The sequence below is a fragment of the Neopelma chrysocephalum genome, unplaced genomic scaffold, assembly GCF_003984885.1.
Source record: "Neopelma chrysocephalum unplaced genomic scaffold, ASM398488v2 Primary Assembly neopelma1_72, whole genome shotgun sequence".
Classification (NCBI taxonomy): domain Eukaryota; kingdom Metazoa; phylum Chordata; class Aves; order Passeriformes; family Pipridae; genus Neopelma; species Neopelma chrysocephalum.
The window spans coordinates 8088265-8112944 of record NW_020897732.1 but is presented as its reverse complement, the minus strand read 5'-3'; the positions used below and the strand labels follow the sequence as shown (position 1 = coordinate 8112944).

General features: G+C 39.3%; 1 long non-coding RNA gene across 1 annotated transcript; it reads right to left on the bottom strand.

Annotated features, from left to right (window-relative positions):
* Positions 1-1640: 1640 nt before the first annotated feature.
* On the bottom strand, positions 1641-22772 carry LOC113969378. Its single transcript, XR_003534839.1, has 4 exons — positions 22698-22772; positions 20639-20737; positions 12016-12105; positions 1641-1676 (listed from the first exon to the last, which is right to left on the bottom strand). It is a non-coding gene; the product is annotated as an uncharacterized LOC113969378 (long non-coding RNA).
* Between the last annotated feature and the right edge of the window lie 1908 nt (positions 22773-24680).

Below are 24680 nucleotides of genomic sequence, written 5' to 3'. Positions count from 1 at the left end.
CCTAAATCCTAAATTATCTAAAAAATCTTAAACCATTCCTGAACCTCACCCTGTCCTTATCTCAGCCCTAGCCACAGAATATGCCAGAGGTCCAAGCAAGCTGCAGTGATCCCTGCTGTGACCTTGGGATGGTGGCAAAATGCATAATCTGTGTGATATGATGATCCATAACTCAGTGCACGTGCAGCTGTGTGAAGCCAAAGCTTTAGGTATTTCTGGGATTTCTCCATGTCTTCTCTCCACTAATCATTTCCCCTCTCTGTTTCCATATTTATGGCAACACTGCCCAGGTAGCCCAGCCAGAGAGGTCAGGAAGGTTTTTGGTCTCTGACACCCTCCTGTGTGGATTGTCACCATGAGGTGTCTGACGTGCCCTTTGACAAATCTTTTCAACAGCTCACACAGACTACATTGGTCCTGTCATCCAACGAAGCCTGTTTTCCTTTAAAAACCAGCACCAGGTCCCATCAATTTGCATTATTTCACTACTCACCACAAAGAAGGCTTTCGGCAAGGCGCTTCAACAATCACTAGATAATGGTTGAGAAGCATAAATAACCATTTAAAAACTTCTGGGGCTTTAATCAGCATGCTGTTAGGCAGGATTTTAAGGTTGCCTGGTAGGAGAGCGTGCATAATGGGGCCTCTTTGGAGGCATTTCTCACAACAGATTACTCAGCATATAGCAAGGGATATAGTCAGTATTAAGGTGTCTGAGCCAAAAGAACTGGGCAGGAACGGGCAGGCTCTACCAATTCATGCAGATAAACTCGGTAAGCATGGCTTTGTTTGTGGGCAACCTTACAGGCATTGCTCTTGTGTCACGACAGCTTTGTTTGCACGGGAGCACCAGCCCAGAGAGCCAGTCTGTGGAGAATTAACCAGCATAGAGATGAGCCCAGTGGAGCCCTGGAGGGCTGCAGGATTTAGCAGAAGGTAAGAATTGTGCTCCCACATATAAGTCAGACAGACTATGCTGTGTTGCAAACAGTGTGGCTTACCTCTGTAAAGGCACTTAAAATTGCTCTCCTTCCCATCCAATGGATAAAGAAAGTGATGCAGAGATGGTTGAACTGCAGCTAGGGCCCAGCACTGCTTTAGCAAAACAGGATTTAGATTCAACTCCTCAAAACAGCTGGAAAACTCTAGCAAAGCCTCACGTATTTATTTAATCTGTCTTTTCAATCCATGGGTTAAATAATCTTAAAATAAGAGATTTTATTAGAATTAATTAAACTGCATTAAAAACCCCACATAAACATCACCTTATAGGGAGCACAGAGCACTTTGTCAGAATGAGACAACATGCTAAAGGATGGAGATCTGGATTTACCTCTCCAAAGGGCTAACTTAAATAATAGCAGTCTTCATGTCCTTTTTTGACAAAGGAATACAACCTGAGAAGGTCTTTTTGGTACCAGAATAACATTTATAAATATCTATCTCTCTATATATGTACACATATACATATATATCTATGTATATATATCACTGTGCAGTTACTTTTTAAAAGAGGTTTCAGAGTCTGAGTCATGGACAAGCTGTTGACAATTTTACCTTGAGAAATTTATTTTTTCTTTGCTTACAGCCCATCAGTCTCTTTCTTCACACATCCACAGGAAGGTCTGAGACTGCCTGTTGGCTTCTCTTGGAAGAATGTCCTGAATTGGAGCCTGCTGTCAACACAGATTTCAGGACAAAGAAGGGAGGTCTTTAAAAATGTAAACTGGAGCACAGTGCCCAACTCTGATGAATTGTTAGTGGGAACAAGGTACATTACTGCCCTTTGTGCTTTTCTAAATCATCCTGAGAGTTATTTATCAGATTAAGGTTTTAACATAAATGGTTTGACTCTTGACACAGTCTGTCCGTTCAAATCACCAGGAAGGAGGAAGAACTTGAGTTTTGCACTTGGATTATCCTCAAGAAATGTTCATGGTTTAAAAAAATACTTATGGAGTCTGTGTTTAAATCTACATCCAACACTATGCAAATATTTGCATACTGTAACTTAACTCGACATAAATCAGGGTTCTTGTCAATGAATTGTTTGATTAATCAGTGGCTTAATTTGTGCATCAGAGCAAGAGGGAGAAAAACAACCCAAAACAGCTGTGTGATTGATTTTTGTTTTCCTCCAGACCAACCCAAAGTATTGTATAAATAGGTAACTTCTATTGTGGTTAACTTCCTCAAAAGATAAAGAGGGAGGCCAAAAGCTTGCTTTTATATAGTCCTTCCTTGAACACTGATAGATCCGGGGCTGTGAAAATCCCAGTACAAGCCTGGAAAGGCCCAGGGATGTTGAGTCTTGGGCCATTGATTTACACAAGTTAGATCAGGTTGGGTGATCAGGTTGTTGAAAACGCAAGACTTTTCAACAGTTTTGAAATGGTCTCCAACTTTTGAGCTCTCTGGCAGGCTAAGCTTTGTTGTACAAGTAGGGTGGGTATTCACGGCTAGGCTTCACAAACGAAGATTTGGGAAGGGCTCTACCCACTTTTCTTGCAACCGTGTTGGTGGCTAAAAAGGCCAATATGAGATAGGCATGTCTGGTTGCAAAAGGCACAGCAGAAAGACTCCTTAGATGGTACATTCTGCAAGGCACGATTCTTTCTGCGTTGTCTTTTCTCATCAAGAGTGATCCTGCGAGCTTTCTCAAAAGCATCAGCAGCGTTATAGATGGTCTGTCTCCAGGCCTCCCGATTGGAGGCCAGAGTAGATCAGTTATGTTGGTCAATATGGCCAAGGCTGAGATGTTGAGGGCGGGTATTCAGAACATAAAAAAAATCAGCAGAACAACTATGTTTGTTCGAATTAAAGGAGGATGATGAGAATTATGTCCTTGTGGCCAGTAGCAGATGCTCTAATTGCAAGACAAGCATACAATTCATCAAGTAGTCGATGTTAATCAGTAAATGGACACAATCTCAATTGAGGATGCTGATGCTTACTGACTTCCAGCATATACAGTGGCTGGCTCACCTAGGATTGGCTGTGTCCCTGCCCTGTCCCATCCAGCAAATGCCAGTCCCTACTTACTAAGCATACTATTTAAGGGCATTTTGAGTTGGCCTACGACACCTCTACTTGCAAAGCAGGTTGGATTTGGACAAGGAGATGGTCTCGCTCCTTGTCAAGGAAGACAGAAAATGTGGGTGCTCTGTTAGGCTGATAGAGCTGAGGCAAGCAGGATGATCTGTTCCACACTTGGGCTGACTTTACCCTCTGCGTCACACCTGGATGCTTATCTACTCTCCCTGTTTGCCATTATATGCACTCAATGTGGCAGATAAAACAACAGAGTTATAGTTATTAAAGCTGTGTGTAACCTCCTGTGCCATGGAGTCAGCTCTCTGTGCAGTTGCAGGTCAGTGCAAGAGCAAACTTGCTGTACTGCTACACGTGATTCCCCAGTCATGTCGGGAATCAAACAGCAGGACATGTGTCACAGTCTAGGTCCCAGGAATTTGGGTGTAAACAATCTCCTTTTCCTGTTAGACTGAGTGACGTGAAAAGCCTTGGAAATTTGTCAGGTGATAAAATTGAGAAATAGAGTCTGGGCTTCTAGAGGCACATGGAGTGGGGAACAAATGGGTTTGTGTGAAATCGCTGAAGGAGGCTCAGCAGGTCCTCTGTCTGTGTCCTGGACTCCCACAGGACAAGGAGAGATGTAACATCTCTTAGCTGTGAGGTGGGTACAGAAGCGCAGTGAAAGTCACCTCCTGCTCAGGAAAGCACTCAGAAGCGCTTGCCATGTTTTACTGGGGGGTCCAGAAATTGGGGCTAAGGAGGAGACCCTTTGGGATACTCCAAGAAGTCAGAGCCTGGAACTGAGACTCTGGTCATCACTTTGATCGCACTCTGCACTCAAGCAGTGAGAGAAGTCAAGCCCCTTCAGAAAGAAATGGCACTTAACCATATTTAGTAATTCAAAAATAACATCAGCATCTCAGAGGCTGAATTCCTTTATTTTATATCTTTCCTCTCTGTTGCCTCTTTTCTTTGCTTTCCTCTGCTTTGCCAACAGTGTTTTCCACTGAAAGACTTGCAGTGATTGGACAGTTTCACATTCACACTGGCAAACAAACTCCAGAGACCTGTGGTGCAAAGGAGACATATATAAACTGCTGTGTAGCTAGTTGACAGCCAGGGTTTTCAGTTGCTTAAAAAGCCCTTCAAAACTAAAGCGTTGACTGTCCTCTGTCAGTCATTATTCAGTTCTAAAATAGTGGTTACACAGTAGGAGTTCTGGTAGAAACATCACTACATCAAAATTGTGGCAGATCAGAAGAAAAAAGATGGAAAAAGACAAATTTCCTGGCAAATGTAAAAGAAGGTGCAAATTCTTGTTCCTGGAGATTCGCTGTGATGGATATTAAAGACAGCACCATCATGGAGATCTGACATAATGCATTTGGAATAATGCAAGTTTTAATGTTTCATAAGCACTTCTATGGCAGGTCAGTCAGAGATGAGGCAAGAGAGTCATATCCGTATGGGCATTCCTGGAATTCTTATGGAATTGTTTAGGATGGTGTTTTAAGGGAACGTGAGTATCCAAATCTCTAAGGTAGTGCTGAAAATTTCAGCCCTATATAATGCTGGACATACTACAAACAGAAAAGCAGCAACTGTATTTGCCTGCAGCAGAATCAGAGACTCTTTGAGGAGCAGAAACCTTCATTCTCACCTTACAGTTTTCCATGCCCTGATGAGTTTGTCAAAGCTGTGTGTTGAAATTAAAAGATTTGGATTAAATGTGGGAGAGAATGTTTCAATGAATTGTGTGTCTCATTTGGCAACACGGGTCACAAAATTTGAGATATAACTCAATAAATACTAATGACAACAGCAAGAAATCAGAACAGATATCCCTTTGCATATTGCTGAAAAACATGGATCAATGTGCAGGTAGCAAGGTTTGTACTAAAGCTCAAAGAGGCACTACTTTCCAGGTGTTGCCCTTGATGACAATGATGGGGTCCCAAAGGAAGAAGCAATGTTCCTAGACATACTGGAGGACTGCTTCCTTACAAGGTTTGTTTAGCAATCAACAAGAACAGACACTGTTTTCACTGTGTCCTAGGAAGTGAGCCAGGTATAATAAATAAGTAAGGAGTTGGTAAACATCCAGGGTCTCCTGTTCACAGTATCATCAGAAAACCTCCTGAGGATATGTGCAGAAGTCAGCAGCACAGAAATATTGGCAATGTGGGAACAAAGAATGAAGCAAAGAAAGTTGACTGATATTGCCAGAAGAAACAACTTGTAAAAGTGGAAGACATAAAAGAGAAAGTTAGAAGTGATTTCATTTCAACAAATAAAAGCAATGTTACTTCTTACATGCAACATAAGGAGCAAATTCTAAACAAATTTGTGAAGAAAAATATCAGTTTTTGCATGCAAGTTTTGGCTTGTTTACAAGCTTTAGGTAAATATGGCTATGCATCCAGAAATCAAACACAGGCTTGAGGCAAATGTACACTTTTTTTTTTTAAAGTTTCTCGTATAATGACTAATGACAAGGTCAGCAGTTCAATTTTCAGCAATCTGTATGTATCATAAAAGAACAGTGTAACCCTTTAACCCTATGTGAGAAAATAATTGCATTTTCTCACTAAAGCAACTGCTGGTATCCTTCTTGTCTTGATATACCTGACATCTTTTTCCAAGTCCTTTGAAACTGTTGAGTTCTTGCTATGTCATGTCTATGGGATGATTCTGCAGTATGGAGGAAAGGAATCTCCTTTTCCATATTCAGGCTTGTTCTATCCCATTTGATGCTCCTTTCCTCCTAGCTGGAATGGAGTAGGTAGCTGTATTCATTTCATCTCTTCCAGTCTACTAGTGAACAGCCCTATCATGTTATTCTTTACCTGCTTTCCCTCTAAATTAATTTCTCATCATACTCATGTCAAACAGAAGCGTTCCTTGCTCCTACTCATCTTGTTTGTCTTTCTTTGAACTGCCTTGTTTCTGCTGTGAATCAGTTGTGAGACAAAGAGATTTATCTCATCTAACTTTCAATATGCAAAAATTAGACGTGATCTAGTCTGATTTAACCCTGGCAAATTCTCTAGTCTATGAAGGAAAACAAGCACCTCAAGAGGGCAACTTTTTTCTGTTTCACAAAGTTTAGACATCTTTCTTTGGTTCTGACACGTTGAACACCTAGCACTGCTGTAGATGTCTAAAGGCAAATGTTCGTTCTTTAAATGTCTGAAGACAAAGATGAATGTAAGGCTTCTTCCTGATGAAGAAGCAACCCTGGGCTATTTATATGGCCAAAGGAGATCTAGTTACCTGTGCTGGTGGAGGTTTTAGTGCAACTGCTCCTAGAGCAAAACAGACCAGATGAACCATGTCCAGATTTCTAGCATGGAGACACCTAGATCACACACAATAGAAGAAGCAACCTACTGACCCTGGTGAGGAGCTCTGATACAACAGTAACACATTAATATAAGAAATTATTGCAGGAGAGAGAGCACATACCTGGCAGACCAGAGCTATCAGATTTCCACTGGTGCTTGACAGAAAATATGGAGGATTCGTTGTAAATTTTCAACCATTTCTGTTTTCTTGTGTTACTGTTTTGAGCTGCTCTTTATCCTTTCTTTCATTTTGTTTGCTGTGTCTTTGACCCCACTCTCTACTGATATTTTATGCTGAAGAATTCAGTCTGCCAACCAGATCTGTTTCTCAGGTGACTGCCATTAATTCAGAATCACGCCAAATGTGACTACAGCTGCACACAGTAGCCTGCTGAACAGCCATGCATGGCCTGGGGCAGACTCGTAATTTATTTGGCACCCTTAGAGAAAAAAAAATGGAGCGCTTTTACCATCTTTAATTGGAGGTAAGCTATTCTTTGTAGAAGCACGTATTGTACAAGGAATGGGGAATACCATGAGTACCAGTAATACCTTGCATAACAGTAAAAAGTTAAAAGGGAACTTGTTTTTAAGGGCTTCCATAGCAATAGGCCCGGCATCATATGAGCAATCCCCTCAGCCATCTGAAAATAAACCGCGTTTAATTGACTGGATAAGCAGATCACATACGTTAAAGCAAGGAATGCCCCTTCAACTGTAACTTTGAACTGTAACTCGCACACCCTTTGGCAACGCATTTACACAGAAACGTGTACATCCCTTGGCTATAACAGTAATTTTGGCAGCAACAGTAACATGTACACCCTTTGGCAAAGCTCTTGCACAGAGGAGGAGGAAAATTTTTTTTGAAAAGTGGAGCGTTTCCCAAGTTAAACCCGGGCTGTACAACACCCTCACTTTATTATTGCGAGAATATCTTTGAAAATATCTTTCATCCCACTACAGGGAAAAAGTACTGTGCACCATGCACACCATCAGCAAAGAGAAAAAGAGACAGTTTAGGATTCTTTTGGTTTGCAAACCAAATTATTTTCTTGGATATGCCAGTGGGGATCTATAACAAGACCACTGAATTAATAGGAATTACTAAATGCTTTCACATCATCACGTAGATCAGAACTGGACCGTTAGATCATATTTATACACATGAAATTTCGTTCTAAAAGGAAGCATTTATTTAACTAACCTACAGAAATTCTTTGCCTGACTCCTCTTTTATCTAAGCAAATTAAAATAATACCAAGAAAGCTTCCATGCAGCAAGTAAGCAGACACTAAAGTAAAATCCTCAGCAGCACAAGAAGTTCTATGCATGCTGTTGTGAGCATAAATAATATTCACTACACACCTTTTGAAAGAAGAGCCACTAAACCTGTGACGAGCAATGCTAAAGTCTGTGGGAAATTTGTGTGTGTGTGAGTGTGTGTATGTATGTACATGGGTGTAAACAGTAGTTCATTAAAAGATGTGTACATTGTAGTGATGAGCCAGCCAATGAAATGAGCCAAAGGGCAGACTTTGACTTGGCTCAGCAGTCATGAATGAAGATGAGCCAAAGAGGAGCAAAGGACATTGCAAACAATTTGGCACAGGTTCCTGGCAGTCAGTGATCACTTCAGGTATTTTTCTTTCAAGGTGTGTACAGGCACATCCAGTGACTCACCTGTATTTATATCCAGAGAGCCAAGACGGACCCATATCTTGGCCCCTGCACCAAGTCCCATATTTATAGCCTATCTTGTTCCAGTAAATAGAAAGCAAGAAGGGGAGCTGCCTGTTAAACTGTCATCTTGCAAAAGTGGTTTTTTTTCACCTGATTGAAAGTCTACAGAATTGGATCTGACTGATGCAGAATAACTCTGCCTCTTTGAGGTGGAGAGAGAGTCACCAGCCAGTGGGATGAGGAACTTGTCCAGCTGTTCCTACAACATCCTTGCTCCATAAAACCTGCAACTTCCCTCTTCACTCATTGTCACAGCTTTATCAGCCAGGGAAGTATATTTCTATCACTGGTCATCCGCAGTGAGAGCTTAGAGACCTCAATGAACTGTCAGTCTGTTTTTGCTGCATATAGCCATGAATTTAAGGCTTACTGTTTCCCTTGTGTCTGCTTGCCCACTGAAGTTACTGGGATTTCAGTATATTTGATATACTCTGTTCTACATATTCCATTCCCCATCAGAACTTCTCTGTCATTCCCCTTCAAACTCCCTTTCAATGTAAACCTACAGACCTTCAACTGATATAAATAAAATTACTTACTCTCTGCCTAAAGTCACTTTGCCACCTGGAATAACAACGTGGTCAAGGAGAGATGTGGTGAGCCATTATTTTTAATTTCTGCTTTATTTTGAGACATATTTGACTGTCATTTTCCCTTGTCATTGCTAAAGGAGAACAGAGGTGGCTGAACATGATGATAAGCAGAATTGTAAAAGCCTAAGTAAAGGTATAGATTTGCAATATGCCTTACTCAGCATGTGGTAAAAAAGAACATTTTTAAGTGTTGCAGTGGCAAAAGTTAGGCTGCATTGCAGGTCCTGAACTCAGGATACCTTTGTGTTCTCTTTGGGGCATCCTGGAAGCCCTTCAGTTCCACATGTTGCATTAAAATGAGTATATCTATCTGAATAACCCACACAATCCAAACCTACAGGATTTTTAAAATAATTTTGGAAAATAAAGGTGAAATAACAAATAGATTCATGGAGCAAACCAAGTTTAACATGAACCAAAGAACGCTTTTCTCACTGAAATTAAAGAAAATCAAAAGAAACAAAGCCACCTGATAGTTCCTGTGGTCTAGGTACCATTCCTCCTAAAACCCTCAAAAATGGAACTCAAGAATTTTCTTCATGAAATATGACAAAATCGGGTGCTTTGGAAAGAAATATGTTGTTACCAGTCTGGATGTCTGTTGGTGCTTCACTTATTCAGACTTCAATTCCATTGTCCATACAAAGACCACCCAGCTGGGCAGAAGCTACAAAAAAATAGTCAACTTAGATGAGTGAGTCACGTACTGGGAAAAAAAAGATATATTAAGCTCAGAAATGGATCTACTGGAAGACCAAATGTTCCTTCTCATGTTGTCTTTTGTAGTCCTGTCCTGGACCATGTGACTACCTGACCTGCAGCCTTTGTGCAGTGGACAACAGGTACCTCCATGTACAGAAGACTATAAACAACATACACAAAACCAAGGACTCACCACCAGAAGCAGATTATGCCTTAGACTCAGCTTGAAAACAGTGCCTTGACTAATGGTGCTTGCAAAGAGTTTGAATGAGGATAATGAGGTAGTTTGCAACACATGTTTACAGGTGCTTCCTCTGTAGCTTGAAAAGCAACTTGAGATAAAATACAAGGATGTCTGCTTGAAAAGGAGACAAATTGGCTTATTAACTTTTCTTTCCTGGCAGTGTTAGCAGGCTGAATATGTTTCAAAAAAAGCAAAAGGGGTTTTTTGTTTTACATCTAAAAATGGAGTAATGAAAACTGTGATACTACATCTACATAGGGAAACATTATGAATATTTATTTCTGTTTTATTTTAACTGGATATTCCCTGAAGATAAAAACATTTTCATTTATGATGAAAATCCAATTATTCAAAGTCATTTGTCTATTCTCCTTCACTTTCTCTGCACTTTTGCCCATAAAACTCAGGCTTTGAGAAGTTAATTACTAGCAGAAAAGTAAAAACTTCTGAAACTTTCCACTTTAGTAGAAAGTTATTTTTCATTAAATAAGTTACATGCAGATTGTCCCACTGGTGGAGATGTACGCCACTTAGCCATACACCACAAAGCTCTCATGGTCATGGAATGAAATGGACATTTTCAGAGATACCAGCTCTATTTACAAAGCTGAGATGGACCACGTTGTGCAAGAACATGTTTCTAACAGTGCATCTGTTTAGCTCAGAGACATGTGCCTACAGTGTTTGCATAGAAGACTTTAACTTAATGCTTTCTGAAAAAATAATTCAGCATCAAAAATTGAGTTTAAAATCTACCTTTGATTTGAAAGCAGCTTTGATACAAAATTTTAATAGGCTTAAAAAAAAGATTGTCTTCGCAGAAGGAAATTGTGCCTTTGAATACCCAAACATGATACTGAGTCTACTCTGCATAAAATATTTACCTTTACGATCAGCTGAGAAGTTTTCATCTACCTGGGTATCAGACTGAACCTGGTTTTCATCAGCTTTGCTGAGAATTAAGTCCACCACAGATTCTCGATTAACATATTAATTGCACATCATTTCTAAAAAAATACATGGATTTTTCCTAATTCTTACACATAGTCTGACAGTAAAACTGAGGGCTTAGAAAATGGCATCTGAGTGGCTGAGAGAAGACATAGTCAAGAAGATCTGTGCCACATCTTCCTTGAATATGTGTTTTCTTTGTTTACTTAAATAGAATTGCTTATAGAAAAAAACAATTAATGGCCATAAACACAACACACCTGAAGTAATGTATTTTGGGTCAAAACTTAAAAAATTCAAACTCTCAGATAATGCCAGGACAAAGTTCCTTTCACAGTTTTACAACTCCCCTATGAATATTCCTGTGTCTAAGTGATTCTTATTCCTCTCAGAAAAGATGGGTCAGTATTTTCTCTGAAACCTTACAGCTTTGTGTACAAAATCAGTCATTACTGTGAATAGAAATCTACCACAACACCTAAGAACCAGGCACTTATCTTAAAGTCTGTTCTGAGGATGACTGAATATTCTATTTACAAACTAGTTTCATTTGATAATGACTACTTAGAGCTTGATCTCATATCTTTTGCCAGTTCAATGACAGTAGCATAGCTATTGCTGAACACTGCAATGCCAAAATCCCGTCTTTAGTAAAGGCTTAAGTCCTCACCTGTGGAAAAACACGATGGGCAGACAAAAAGTTCAGACAGGTTTTGAAAGAGAAGTAATATAATTTCTTTCTATGAATGAAATTACCCTAAAAATAATATCACACTTACAGGGCTCATTAAAAGATGAGATGTACTTGCTTCTCATTCTTGAAATGTATGTCATGTCTAAAAAAACCTCCTGAATACCCACAAATACTGGAAGACAGAAATCACCTCTGAATTCAACAGCATTAAGAGATGTTGTTTCAGTTCAATGCAATGTAAAGTAGTTTTTTTCACCCATTATCATAATATTTAAATAAGTGCTACTGCTGCTATAAATCTATCTTAATCATGAAATCAAAGTTCCCTTTCCATATACAAGAGATCTTGAAAACTGGCTGAAAGTCTTCCAGATTGTTCCCAAAGTACATAATCCTTGTAGAGGTTATTCTCAGAGCATACTAGTGACTTCAAAACCCAAATATACTCTCTAAATCTCAGTGCACCAGACAGAAAAATATCCATCCAAGGCTCCCTCACAGACCTGAGATTGCCCTGTGTAAGTCACAGGTAGGTGTTATATTCCCTAGTGCACCATCTGTCAAGTGACAGACATTGGCAGAGATTGTTCTTTATTCAGCTTTTTTTCTCCTCTCACGAAGCTAGTTTTAATTTTTTTCCTCAGTATTTATAGGAGTCAAACAAGCTGCTGAGGATTTATGCTTTGTTTTTTAATGTTAGAGCTTTCTCACCTTTTCACTTCAGTCTCAGTCACTCATGGTGGCCACATGTTGCCAGGTTGGAGATGATGCATCTGATGGATCTGATGAAGTGCAGTACCTCTGAAATAAAATAAGTGAAGAAATACCAGTTAAATAGACCACAAGGGCACAGCACCACGTCAAACCTTGTAAGATCTGACTGTAGACAAAGTGTGCAGGTTGAAGGTCTTTCAGTGATTGAAATGAGCAAGACAACATTTCAGGATTTGCCATCCTTGCAGACTGGGCTCTTAGTATTGCATTAAAACATCACCATGTGCAGAAGCATAAAGTGGCATCTGTTTTGTTATGGCTCAATATTTATGATGAAAAAGCCCCTGGTGACAGTGCAGAACTTTCAGTATAGTGCAAAATTTCTTCTGCCTGAAAAGTCTGATTTAAGAAGGCTGCCTGAAACACTCAGTCTGTATTAGGTACCTGCAGGGGGTTGTATTTGTCCAGATTCATATGGCCAAAATTAGGTAAGACTTTGTCCCTCACCACTAACTGATCAGACACTAACAGACTGGATCTCATCACTGTGTGTGCAAGCAAATGAAGATACAATTAACTGTAGCTTAATTAGCACCCATCTTATATTTTAAGACTAAGACCTTATATCTTGTGGGGGTTTGGCTCATGGTACACAGTCATAAAAACATGTTGACCAGCAGCGTACTTATAGAAATATTTAGCATGTATGTGCAAAAAGACTATGCCAAAAAGTTGGTTCTGCCAAACATTTGTAGACTGTTGTGACGACCCACCGAATAAAGAAACCTTGAGGGTCATCACAAGTGTCACTGATACTGGAAGGAGGCATCTCAGAACCAGCACCACTGTAGCACGTGGGGAAGACCACCTGGTCCCAAGGACATGAAGTGGGCTAAAAATAAAAGCACACACTTGAGTTCTTTTGTATTTAGGGATGCTTTTTTTCAGACTGACCGTTTGAAAAAGAAGACAAGATCACTATGAAAGTGAGAAACATAGAATTTTTGATAAGGAAATGTACTCATCAGAAATATAATCAGTACATTCTTCTGACTAATATGACTCAGATGTAGGCCCTTTGATGATATTTGTTACAATACAAAAGGTACTTCTTTATGTGACACCGGATATTGCAGGGCTTGATTGCTGTGACTGAGGGCTTTAGGCGTTATATAATGAAAGACTTACGATTTAAAAAAATCCCCCAAACTATAAACAGAGTATCCGGGCTCCCATTTGCCTTTGAAGGTGATGAAATTGTTTTGCTTACATAAGCCACTAGGAGTAGCTCCCCTGTCAGACTCTGTCTGTGCTCATATTCACCTGTGTCTACCTGGTCTCCTTTTCACATTCACCTGTGTTTGTAAGGGCTCTCTTTGCATTGTGCCCTTACCTCCTCCAGCAACAGTAGTACACTTAGGAGCACTGTTCTGTCTCCAGAGCCTGACCAACCTTTCCATGAGAGCTGATGGGCTTACAGTCATTTCTTTGTGACTTCAGGGGCCAAGTTTGTACAGTTCTCATGGCACTCATGAATTGGTCTTTTAGTCTTCCCAAATAAAAATAGGAAAAAAGTCTTTTTTCTTCAGGGCCAGGAAGAAGTCTAGCAGCAGAACTGGTCCTTCATTTCCTTCCCTCACCCCTTCAGGTCAATATAAAAGACAAAAAATTGCAGATTTTCCAGTGTCTTTTTTACCCATAGACTCTTCTTTCTTCTCTCTCAATCTTTTTCTTTTACTATGTGTCCTTTTCTAGTAATTAATTTATGATTCAAAGGGAAAGCCTTGTGGCTTATATGCCTATGGATGATTTCAGTCCTGATCAGTCAGGTAATTTTAGTAGAGTTGGGAAGTCGCTTAAGTTGGGAAGTTGGGAAGAGGCTGACTTCTTTAGGAGAGCTACAAAGCTGAATCTCTCAAATAAAAGTGAATCTTGTGAGCCGTGGAGCCCCCATTTGGATCTGAATTCCCACACTGTCTGTGAGGTTTTGGGTCCCATGGATCTGGCCATGTCTGAAATGAAACATTGGTATTTGCCACCCTTGTCTCCATTCAGGCTATTTTCTTGAATCTCTGTTTTTAAAGTTACACAAAATAATCAGCAGATTGGCAGCTACCAAAGAGAGTGATGATGCACCAACCTTACTAGTTAGGCTGACTCCCATTATATATACTCATGACTGTCCTGCTTTGGATGTCTCTTTGGTCATGCAGTTAGAAAAATGAGTTCAGTTCTGGGCATATAACACTGACTGGAGGAAAGGAGAGGAGCAGGAGAATGTTTCATGGGAAATAACACATATGATTAAGCACTGGAATGATTGATTTATGATAAAAGATTAAAAGAACAGAATATGTATAGCTAAAGGGAGACATGCTGAGCACCTATGAGTAAGTCAATGCTGTAAGCACCAGAAAACAGAGGAGTAGGTTGCAGGGGCCTAAGAAGTAATATGAAGTAAAATCTGGAGCAAAGGATATGATGGTGTCTTCCAGGAAAAATTCAAGAGGGCAATTCTGGGGTAATGACATCTAGGTGAGACTGCAAAACCACTGTTGCAGCATGTTTTGAGACAGTGACAGTCTTTGGTGCGGACTTACTTGAAAGCTTGACCAAAAAGGCCTACCAGTTATGAAGAAAGGAAATAGAAAACATCTTCCCTGTGACACCAAAACAACTGCAAATTTGCAACTGTGAAAAAGCTGGAGTTGAAAGATGCCATCGGGTTAATCTCATCTCTATTACTCTTGTAGAAATTGTCATAATTACCTTTTTAAAAAAACTCCTTCTTGGGGAGACCTGAGGAAAAGCAGGGCTTACAAGTCTCAAATTTAGAGTGTTTGAAATTAGTTTTTGGCTAAGAGAGGTGTGAAGCTTTCTTCTGAAAAGAAATTCCTCCCATTTACCATCTTGTTAGCATTTGAAAATCCAAGCAGAGAGTCTGTCTAAAATGTTTTTTTGCTGTTCAACATGTAATATATTCATCTGAGAGAGGCTGAAGAGCTGGTACATGCAATGAGCTGCTCACCTGCTGAGCTCCAGAGGGCCTCCTCTTTTCTTTTACTTAAAAAAAAATAAATCCAGGAAATGAATAACTCTGTAAACAGACTTCAGTGTTACATACTTTCATATGCCAAAAGGTACTAGAGTCAGAATTAAGGTTAAAAATGGACTTCCCTGTGCCCAGGAGTGAATAGCTAAAAAGGGCACATGTATTATAAAATACGATAACATATTGTCTCTGAACTAATATTATTTTTGTATCTTTAGGTACACAGGAATAGTAACTTGTGGTTGTTCTTACTGTTTCCCAGATTAAGGGTAAACAGAACCAGAGAATGTCTTTTGTACAATAGTTACCTAGTAAAACTCTACTTCAACTACAAACTACAGGTGACGTATGTAACACAGTAGTGAGTGAAACATTTCTGGGAAAACTATTTACCCAAGTTGCACAGAGAGAAGAGAACTTATCATGTAAAAACATCTTGCTTTGATATGCTAGAATATACAAATATGGGAGGAGGTAAGGTGGGGTTAGCAAGTGATACAGAAGTTAATCAATGGTTTAAAAAAAAAAAAAAGAAAAAAAAGACAACAGCACAATGGAAAAATAGATTGAGTGCCATGCATGAAGGAGGCAAAGCTCGGCTTGTCTATTGCTTAACCTTAATGTTCTTTTACGGTAATTTTTATATTTCGTAATAACGGAGGAGATAAAGCAGCACCTACAAAGACAGGTGAAAGCACTGCACTTCTCTGCTTACACTCTGAGCTGGCTGGACATGAGCTGGCACCAAGAGCCATATAAAGGTGTGGGCAACAGGACATCAGTTGAACCAGGAGTGTCAAATTCTGGCCAAGGGGGCATGGGAATGTTATGCAGAGCCATGATGCACCTCACCTATTGTTTTGTCTTTCTCTGAAGTGGCTCTATAAAGCTATGGAATGCTACTAGGCATGAGCATGTCCTATGCAGAGCTTTGTGCCTCCAGCCCTCCGTTTCCTCAGTTGTAACGTTGCCCCTGTTGCACCAGCACCTTGTGAGGATTTTGTGTCATGTATTTTGGAACCTGTCAGAAGCCAGAGTGGAGGAAACCTTTCCCAGAACTGTATGATACCTTTACCTAAACGTTATAATACATATTGCTGCTGAGGAACAGCATTACAACAACATCTATTTTTGGTTGGAATGAAAGCCGGCAGGAAAAATTGAGAAACTTATTTAAAAAAATGCTCAGGATACTGGATAAGACGTTCTTCATTCTCATTTTCACTATAAAAACAGAAATCCTATTCTCTAAGAAATTAATTCGGAATGACACCACATGCTGGCAGGAAAACTTATCAGCCTCCCTTCCCACTCTGCACTGGCAGTGGAACTGGCACATCTGTTGGTGTTTTGGTAGAAACATTTGTCATCCCAGTTATTTGGACAATATAAATGTGTGTTAGCTATGATTTTGGTTTGTTTCTAACAAACAAGTGTACAATTTGGGGTCTACCATCAGTATGGAGGATTATGTCAAAGAAAGAAAAGAAAAAACCACACGATTCTCCTCTCTAACAAGATCACGGTCACAGGGAGGAAAGTGAAGAGGCTCAGCGAGTGCGAAAGCCTGCAGTGATGAGACATAGATGTGTTTAACTCAAGGACTACTATCTTTTCCCAACAGTTAAAGACAGACTTTATGTGTCAAGAGGACAATACTGGAAAATGCATGATAGGACACATAGGATATGGACAGCTGCCAGGCCTCTGAACAGCTGTGTGGTGTATAAGAATTACTGCAGCTGTATTTAAACTAGAAATTATATCTCTCCTTTTTTTTTCTTTTTTTTTTTTATTTAATGTGTTCAGGCTTTTCACTTACCCAAAAGGAAGCATTAGCAATTACAAAATGTTTATTTCCCCACAAGACATGCTGTTTTGTTTCTGCTGCCTGTGATCTCTGATGTTCAGGAGACATCACTGCTCATCCTTAGCACTGTGTGTGTAGAGCAGGGGAGATGTCTGCTTAACCTGCTCTGTCGAGTGGGAGCAAGGCATTCAAACCCAGCTTTGCACCACTTTAGGAACAACTTGAAAAGGAATAAGGAATCAGTTCTCTCCTGATGTTTTGGAAACACTGGGAAAGAATCTGATACCAGTGTGTGTTCAGGATCCTTATGAGGCCAAGAACTTCAAGGCAGGTTCCCGCAGTGTGACTGATCTGATAAGCCTGGTGGGTGTGCAGGAGGTGGAGCGGTTCTTCCCCAGATTTGGAGGTACTTCACGCACGTTTGTGGAAAGTTTGCTCATAAGAAATGAACTTATCACAGCAGAGCTGGGGCAGATGTACTTTTGCCTGTTCTCCAGACTCACATGTTCCTTTATAATTTTTGTTAAAAAAAAAATAAATTAAGAAACAAATGAAGTCAACAGGGGATACCTCATCCTGAACTTTCTCTCCCTGTCTGTCATTCTGAATAAGTAGAACAGAAAGCTGGGAAACATGTATGTGAGCTGTTTCTAGAGAAGAAGAAAGAAAAACCATATGAATTACACAAATTATCGGCAATTTTAAGTTCCATAAAGGACACTTTGCCTTGTTGTGGCATGCTTGGCTGTTCACTAAGGCCAGCCCATGAATGGGGTATTAGATGTCCTCCACAGTGTGGACACAGAGCTGCTGGTTTCCACGCAAGCTGTCAGCTTTATTACTGCTAGAGCTAAACAAGATAGTAGTAGGTACCTGTGGTTTTGGAATGAAAATTCTTGGGTTCTCCCTGCAAAGCCACATCTACAGTGTGTGGTTTGGCTGGCAACTGTGGGTTCTGATTTGTATGCAACCCTGTGGACACCTCTAATTTAATGTTTGTATGAAAGGCTAACTCTGTGGCCACTTTTAATTAAAGGAGATTTCCGGTAAAGTTAGTCAACAACTTTTGTTGCTGAAGGGAGAGTACAGAGCCACGCTAAAGAATTTTTGAACAACTGTTGTAAAAATAAAAGGTATGAAATTTGGTGCTTTATTGTAAAAATTAAATGCTGAAATTTTCCGTTGATATGAATTTTCAAATTTTCTTTTTCTGTTCTTCATTTCTCTCTGTTATTAGGGTTAGATCCACTGGAAAGCAGAGGAAGGGGTTAGAGACATACCAGCCCCAGGCTTGCAAGGCAGCACTGTCATTTTCTGGTGTCCCTTTGAATCCAAATAAAAATTTGGTGTCATAACATCCAAGGAGAGGAGATACCAAGTTCACTACCTGCTTGTTTTGAACACAGATCTTACTACATTCCAGGAGGGATGTTCTACTTTGTACTGGCGCATTTTCCTGCTTGAACTCCTAAACACTTCTTTTTGATGAGGGCTGGTCAACAGACAACTGAACCTAATTTGTCACCAACGATGACATATCAAACATAGAGTCTGATACTCTTTATTATGATATAGTAGCACTCCATCTGTTCTGCAGAAGGGTGAATGGTCTCATATCAGGAAAATAAATAGAAGATAAAGTATGTCTTTGGGTTCACAATTAACCATCTAAAAGTTTTTACAGTCTAAATAAAAAAAAAAACTCTCACTAGAGTCAGCTATGAAAAAGAGTAGAGATAAAAATTTACTCTGGAATGGAAATTGGTTTTCTAGATTAGAAGTATTGAAAATTTGAATAATGCCTGTGAATAATGCCTAGCGAATCAGAAAGAATGGCAAAAAATCGTGGGTATTTACATGACTAGAAATCTATAAATTACTAAATTTCAATAAATAAAATTATTTTCTTTTGATAATTTCAGGTGATAATTCTGATAATTTCACTTCTTTTTTTCTTCCTAGGGTAATTAGCTGATCTTAAAGATGTGCAAACAAGCTGCCACAAGTGTTTGGCTACTTAGTAATAACTGTGTACCCTCTTACCTATCAGTAAATATAAGATCATTTACTTTCAAGAGGGGGAATTCAGAGGAGGGATAGGCAACCTCAAATTACCACACATTTATAACCATGTACAAGTCTCCCCACAGGCAGTTACCACAGATGAGTTAAATTACTGCAAATTCAGACTCCAGCTTGCATCATATTAACCGCATTATGTGCCTATCTTTACATTTTAAAACAAAACATAATTTCTAGCCAGAAGACATCCAATTCTTATATAGTGATGTTAAACTGAAATGTTTAGACAGCTGGAAACAAACAAAACATCAATTTTTTGTTAACTTAAGAAATTTGGTGACTCCACTCCTTTTCTGCAGAAAGTTTTAGCTTCAATCACTCTTTAATATCCTACTGGCATATTTTTTTCCCAAAAGTAATTCCTTACAATCTCAAGGGGAAATACCTTTTTCCTGTTGAAGTCAATGGAAGAATATAATTTGATTTCCATCAGGAATTCCTGTCAGTTCCGGAGAATGTAGAAGCCATCTATATTTTCTCATTCTTCTTCCTATAAAACTCATACTACAGATTTTAAAGTCTGGGGTTTTTTTTTCCTGTGACTCTAAGGTCTGTGGAATTTAGAAGCATTCAATGAAAATCAGCCTACAAAAAAACCAGCAAAAAATCAGAAATCTGAAGAAAGATGACAATTCAGATAATTCATGAAAAAAGACTGTCAGGACTTGTAGCCCATAATGGGTCTAAGAAGGTGCAGCACTCTCTGTACCAAAGCAATATAAACCTGGACAAAACTCCAGAGTTTGTTGTGTCATTTCTGAACCAGGTGCTGTTGGAAGATCAGCCATATTCGTTTTCTAGTGCTCACCCAGAGACCAAACCTCACAGCTCAGGAGTGTGAGTTCAGTTTGGGCTGCACATTGCCATTTTTACTCTGTAAGCCATGTCATCTACATCTGAATTTTGAATTTCTTCTGAGCTATGACCAAAATTTTGACTGCACATCCATCTCCCTCCCTTGGGGAATTTCTGTGGGACACACTCTGCTGAAAGGGAATAGCTTCACAAGGACAACTAGGGCAGTTCACACCTTGAACTATTAAGAAATGAGCCATAGGTTTTCACAGTCCCTCTCTAAAATGGGTTTTATGTTGCTCACCTGGAACATGTTAGTCTTCACCAGCAGGTATCTTTTATTATCCCCATTCAAAATACTGGATGATCAGGTACTGCTTGGTCGTTGTTGTTGGCCCTATGTTGACTTGATGAAAAGTAAGTCTAAAGTTCATTCTTCACCAAGAATGTCAGATGACGGTGAATTAATTTTATCACCTCAATTAAATGCATTTTTTATCAATATTTTCAAGATTCTGATCTATTTGGGAATTTTCAATTCTAGTGTCCACATGCAATGATTATTTTGGGAGCCATATACAAAGTTCTTTTCTATTACTTATTTTTTTCATTCCCAAGAGAGACAATGTATATTTTTTAAACAGGAGACATTAATCATAGGATCATTCAGGCTGGAGGCAGGAGCTGGAGAGGTCTCTGCTCCAACCCCCTACTCAGAGAAGAGTGAACACATCATTCACAGAGCTGTATCAATTCAGGAACTTATAGTGAAAGTTATAAAATTGAGGAAACTTCAAGGGTTTACGAGCACTCCATATACTCATTGCCTGTCTAATGACATTTTAAAAATAATACAGGCTTGTGAATCATAGATAATCTACCTGTGTACTTGCCAATCCAGTTGTACTTTGATTCACTTTAATAACACCCATTTTTGCTCCAGTTTTTGTATCTTACTATTCACCTGCTGTCTTCCTCACCTACATGGAAAGAATGAAATGAATTAAGTGGAATCAGTTTGTACAATCAGAGCTGAAGCCTCCTGAGCTGAAAAATGACTCACATTTATCTGCTGGCATCTCTCCTCACAAATCTCCTGCAGCAACATCTCTCAAATTCTCTACTAATTGAGCCATTTTCTGAATTCTAGCAGTGAATGGGACTTAGCGAGACAGAGACTATCTACCATATGAAACTTGTCATTAGTGGGAATGCCAGTTTTCCTAGAAGACTTTTGATTAAGAGATATTGAAAGAGAAGTTGGAGAAGTGTAGTTTACTGCAAGCCTGCATTAAGCATTGACCTTCATGCTACTCAGTAGTAAGCCAAGAAGCAAAGATGTTAAAATACGATGAAGAGCTTAAAGACAAGTGACTGTAAGTAAAAATATGTACTGGATTTGGGAAATGCATGAGTATGTTTTTAATAAAAACATTAGTGTCACTGATATTAAGATGTAGACATACACACATGGTCTAGTTCTCTAGACAGCTAAAATGACATGTTCTTCTTCTCCTGCACTATGTATCCAGCTGCATTGTCTTTCCTACTTCATTTTTGTAAATAGCTTAATTCCACAGACCTATTTTTATGGTCTATTAGTATGGAGCAGCAGGTGTTCATCAAAAACTCTCAGTGTCACTAAGAGCACCCACGACATAATAAAAACTTATGAAGGGTCAATTCAGGTATAGCAAGGCTGTTTTTCCCTTGTGGGTAGACAATCCCTCCCTGACAGACTCCAGTAATGCCAAATGGAAGCTTTTCTGCTAGAAGAAAAATTACATTACAGTAAAGAGTGTGAAAATCAAATTGTACTGAAGAAGAATATAAAAATCATTCTGCTGAGTTAAAGAAAATGTCTGTTCTGCCCAGAGATGTGCTTGGTATCATTAGATGGTTGTAGGTGCCAGCAGAAAGCAGATGAGAAGAGCAGTGCCTATTCCTGAGCTGTGTACTTCTGGCTGTGCCAGTCTGCAGGTTAGAGCCTTCCTGAGACAGAGGATTTAGCTGTTTCCTGATGTTTGAAGGCTGATGGCCTTTGTTTTATCTGCTTTATACATTTTGCATACAGAAAATCCTGCAGCAGCGTGTTCCACAGTGTAACAACTTGGTGAGTGAAAAAAACTTCCTTTGTTTTATTTGCTTTGACTGTTCTAATTGCTGATTCTTCTGTGTGTCTGTTAATTTCTGTTTTACCAGTAAAGAGAAATAATCATTCTGATTTACTTTTCCCATGTAAAATTTAAGAAGTTGTATAGACTTTACAATTGGAATCGATGTTCTTAAAGGTCTTATCCAACCTAAATGGTTCTATGATCCTATGAGACTTTTTTTTCTTCTTCTCAGTGTAGGTAGAAAAGATCCTGCTCAAGTTTACTGGCATGAGTTTTCTGGACAAATGTGTTTATACACATTCCAACAAGAACAATTCTTTTCCTTCAATTACACTGTTATGATTTAGAAGAAGGTAACAAATCTGTGGAGATAAAGTCAGAGGAAAAGGTGGCCAGAGTTTACTTAAACTCTCACCAGCTTTCTGTGCTCATCTGATCCATATCTCTGATCATGCTGCAATTTATCCCACAGTAGCTGCAAGGAATATTTTCCACATCACTTGTAATACTGAAGGAAAAAGTCCTGACTCGCTTTTACGCATATTCCACCTTTCTTTTTATGACTGTATGTATATATTCACACAGCTACATACACCCCTAAACTGAAAAAAAGAATCACATATTTTTACTGTGATGTGTTCATTTCACATCCTTGGATCTCAGTTTTGCAATTGAATCTCACAGTGGAGATGGTCTTGTATTCTGCAGGTGGATGGATTTTAAATTGATGTGAACAGGACTGGATCCATGTTTTTATTCTCTCACAAAGACACAATCAGTCTTAGGGGCACGTATTGGATGTACAGCCAAAACTTTCCCTGACCTGTGAAGTCTTCTCAGGTGTTGCCTGATGCTGTTTCCTCATGACCAGAGCCATCCTTTTCCCCACACAAACTCCTGTACAGGTGGAACATTGCCATGCAGTAATACCATGTCATGATACCATGGATACCATGGAGGCACTCAGCTGCAAGGAGGAAAAAGTTGTAGCTCTGAAAAACCTATGGCATTTTTCCAGATAAGCAGTGTTGAGGTTTGCAAGTTTAATGTTTTTGTTCTTTCCAATCTGGTGGAAATGATGGTGTCTCTTTCAGGTTATTGCCTACCTTCACTATTTCTTCCTGCACCAAGGAACATTGTAGTATCTATTTAGAGGTAAAGGAAAAAAACCCTGGGATTAAACCTCGGATGTTTGGAGAAGGTTTCCATTTACATTTGAGGGTTTAGTTTGCATTTTATTATTTGCATCTGTCACTGATGTATATAGATAACTAACAGTGGGGCTAGAAATCCCTTGGTCCTCCAAGCCCACAGCCCTCAGGTCACTGTTTAAGATGTCACTTGTCAACTACACATAAATATTTAGATTGAATAGAGGTGTAGATCTCAGTTACTCAATGCTCTCTACACATCTTCCTAACAGCCAGGCACTTTGGACTTTTTCCCCAGGATCTTCCTCTCTGGAGGATCACAAAAATGGGCCCCACTCACCTCCCACAGGCACCACAGCCTGTGCTGGTGCCTCCAGAACTTGGGATCTGGGTAGAATCCAGGCTGCAGTTGTGTAATAGGCTTGTCTCTGCATGGCAGTGGTAAACTATCTACATCTTGTTGTTTGAGGAACAGCTTGGCATGAATAGAGAGATTTGCTGCTTGGAAATTGGTTTTGCAACAGGAGGCATTTGCTGTTGGTTCACAGCAGAGAGGCAGGGCTTTCTGCTACCCCATGTGTTGTCTAGAAAGCTTGGTACTGCAGATTGAATTTTTGCTGCTGAGGACAATATTTTCTGCTTACATAACAGCCCTCACCCTCATTTCACTTAGGCAAAAACATTATCAGCTGCACTGGTCGTTGAATAGTTTCTCTAGACATCAAAACCAAAACCAACATGAGTTTTGTTATCCAGGCTACATATGTAACATGGTTTTAAAGGCCTTGGAGCATTTAAGAGAGGATAAATGAATTAAAGACTGTATTATTAGCCCACAGTGGACTATACTTGTCAAAATTGGTTGAATATCCAAATTAAGTTGAAGCTAATCCCTACATGAGCCTATAAAAACCTGTTCCCAACAAGTCTTCATAATAAACTCTTTGTGCCACGAAATATGAATTAAATTGTTTTAAAGCAATAATGTTTAGGTAAGTAAAAAGAAGTTTCCTACTGAGAGATATTTTGTGAACAAAATTAAATATTATAAAACCATATTATTAAATTCTGTCAAAAAGGCATTAATCTTGTTACTCTGGCATTGGTACCTTGGTTCTCCATAATTATGGATTAAGACTTCAGACAAAAATATAGTATGGAAGGTGTTTTTCACAGTTCCTGAAAAAGAAAATAAAACTTGAAAGTATAAACCTTTAGACTCTCAATATGTCATTCTATTGTTATTATTAACTTATTATGTGCTGACTTTATGATCGGCATTGTATAAAGCTCAGTATGAATATGGTCCCTGCACAAATGAATTCATAAACTATGGAATCAACCCCAAAATATTTTGGTAGTATAAGATGGTAAAACACGAGGATATCAGTGTGCTGAGGTTATAGAAAAGTCCTTCATTATTTTCAGTAACTTGTGTGAGGCTGATCTACTGCTCTTGATCACATTGTAGGAAAAAAAATAATCACCTTTGAAAGAGAGAGAGGATGTGCGAACGGAAAATTTGTTTATCCCAGAAAAAGGTGCAAGGAAAAGACAGTTTTTGAAGACCAAAACATTGGTCTCGCAATGCGCTAAGGATACACGTACAAGTCTGAGTAATCTCATGTTTACCTGCCCACCAGTCAGGGCCAGGT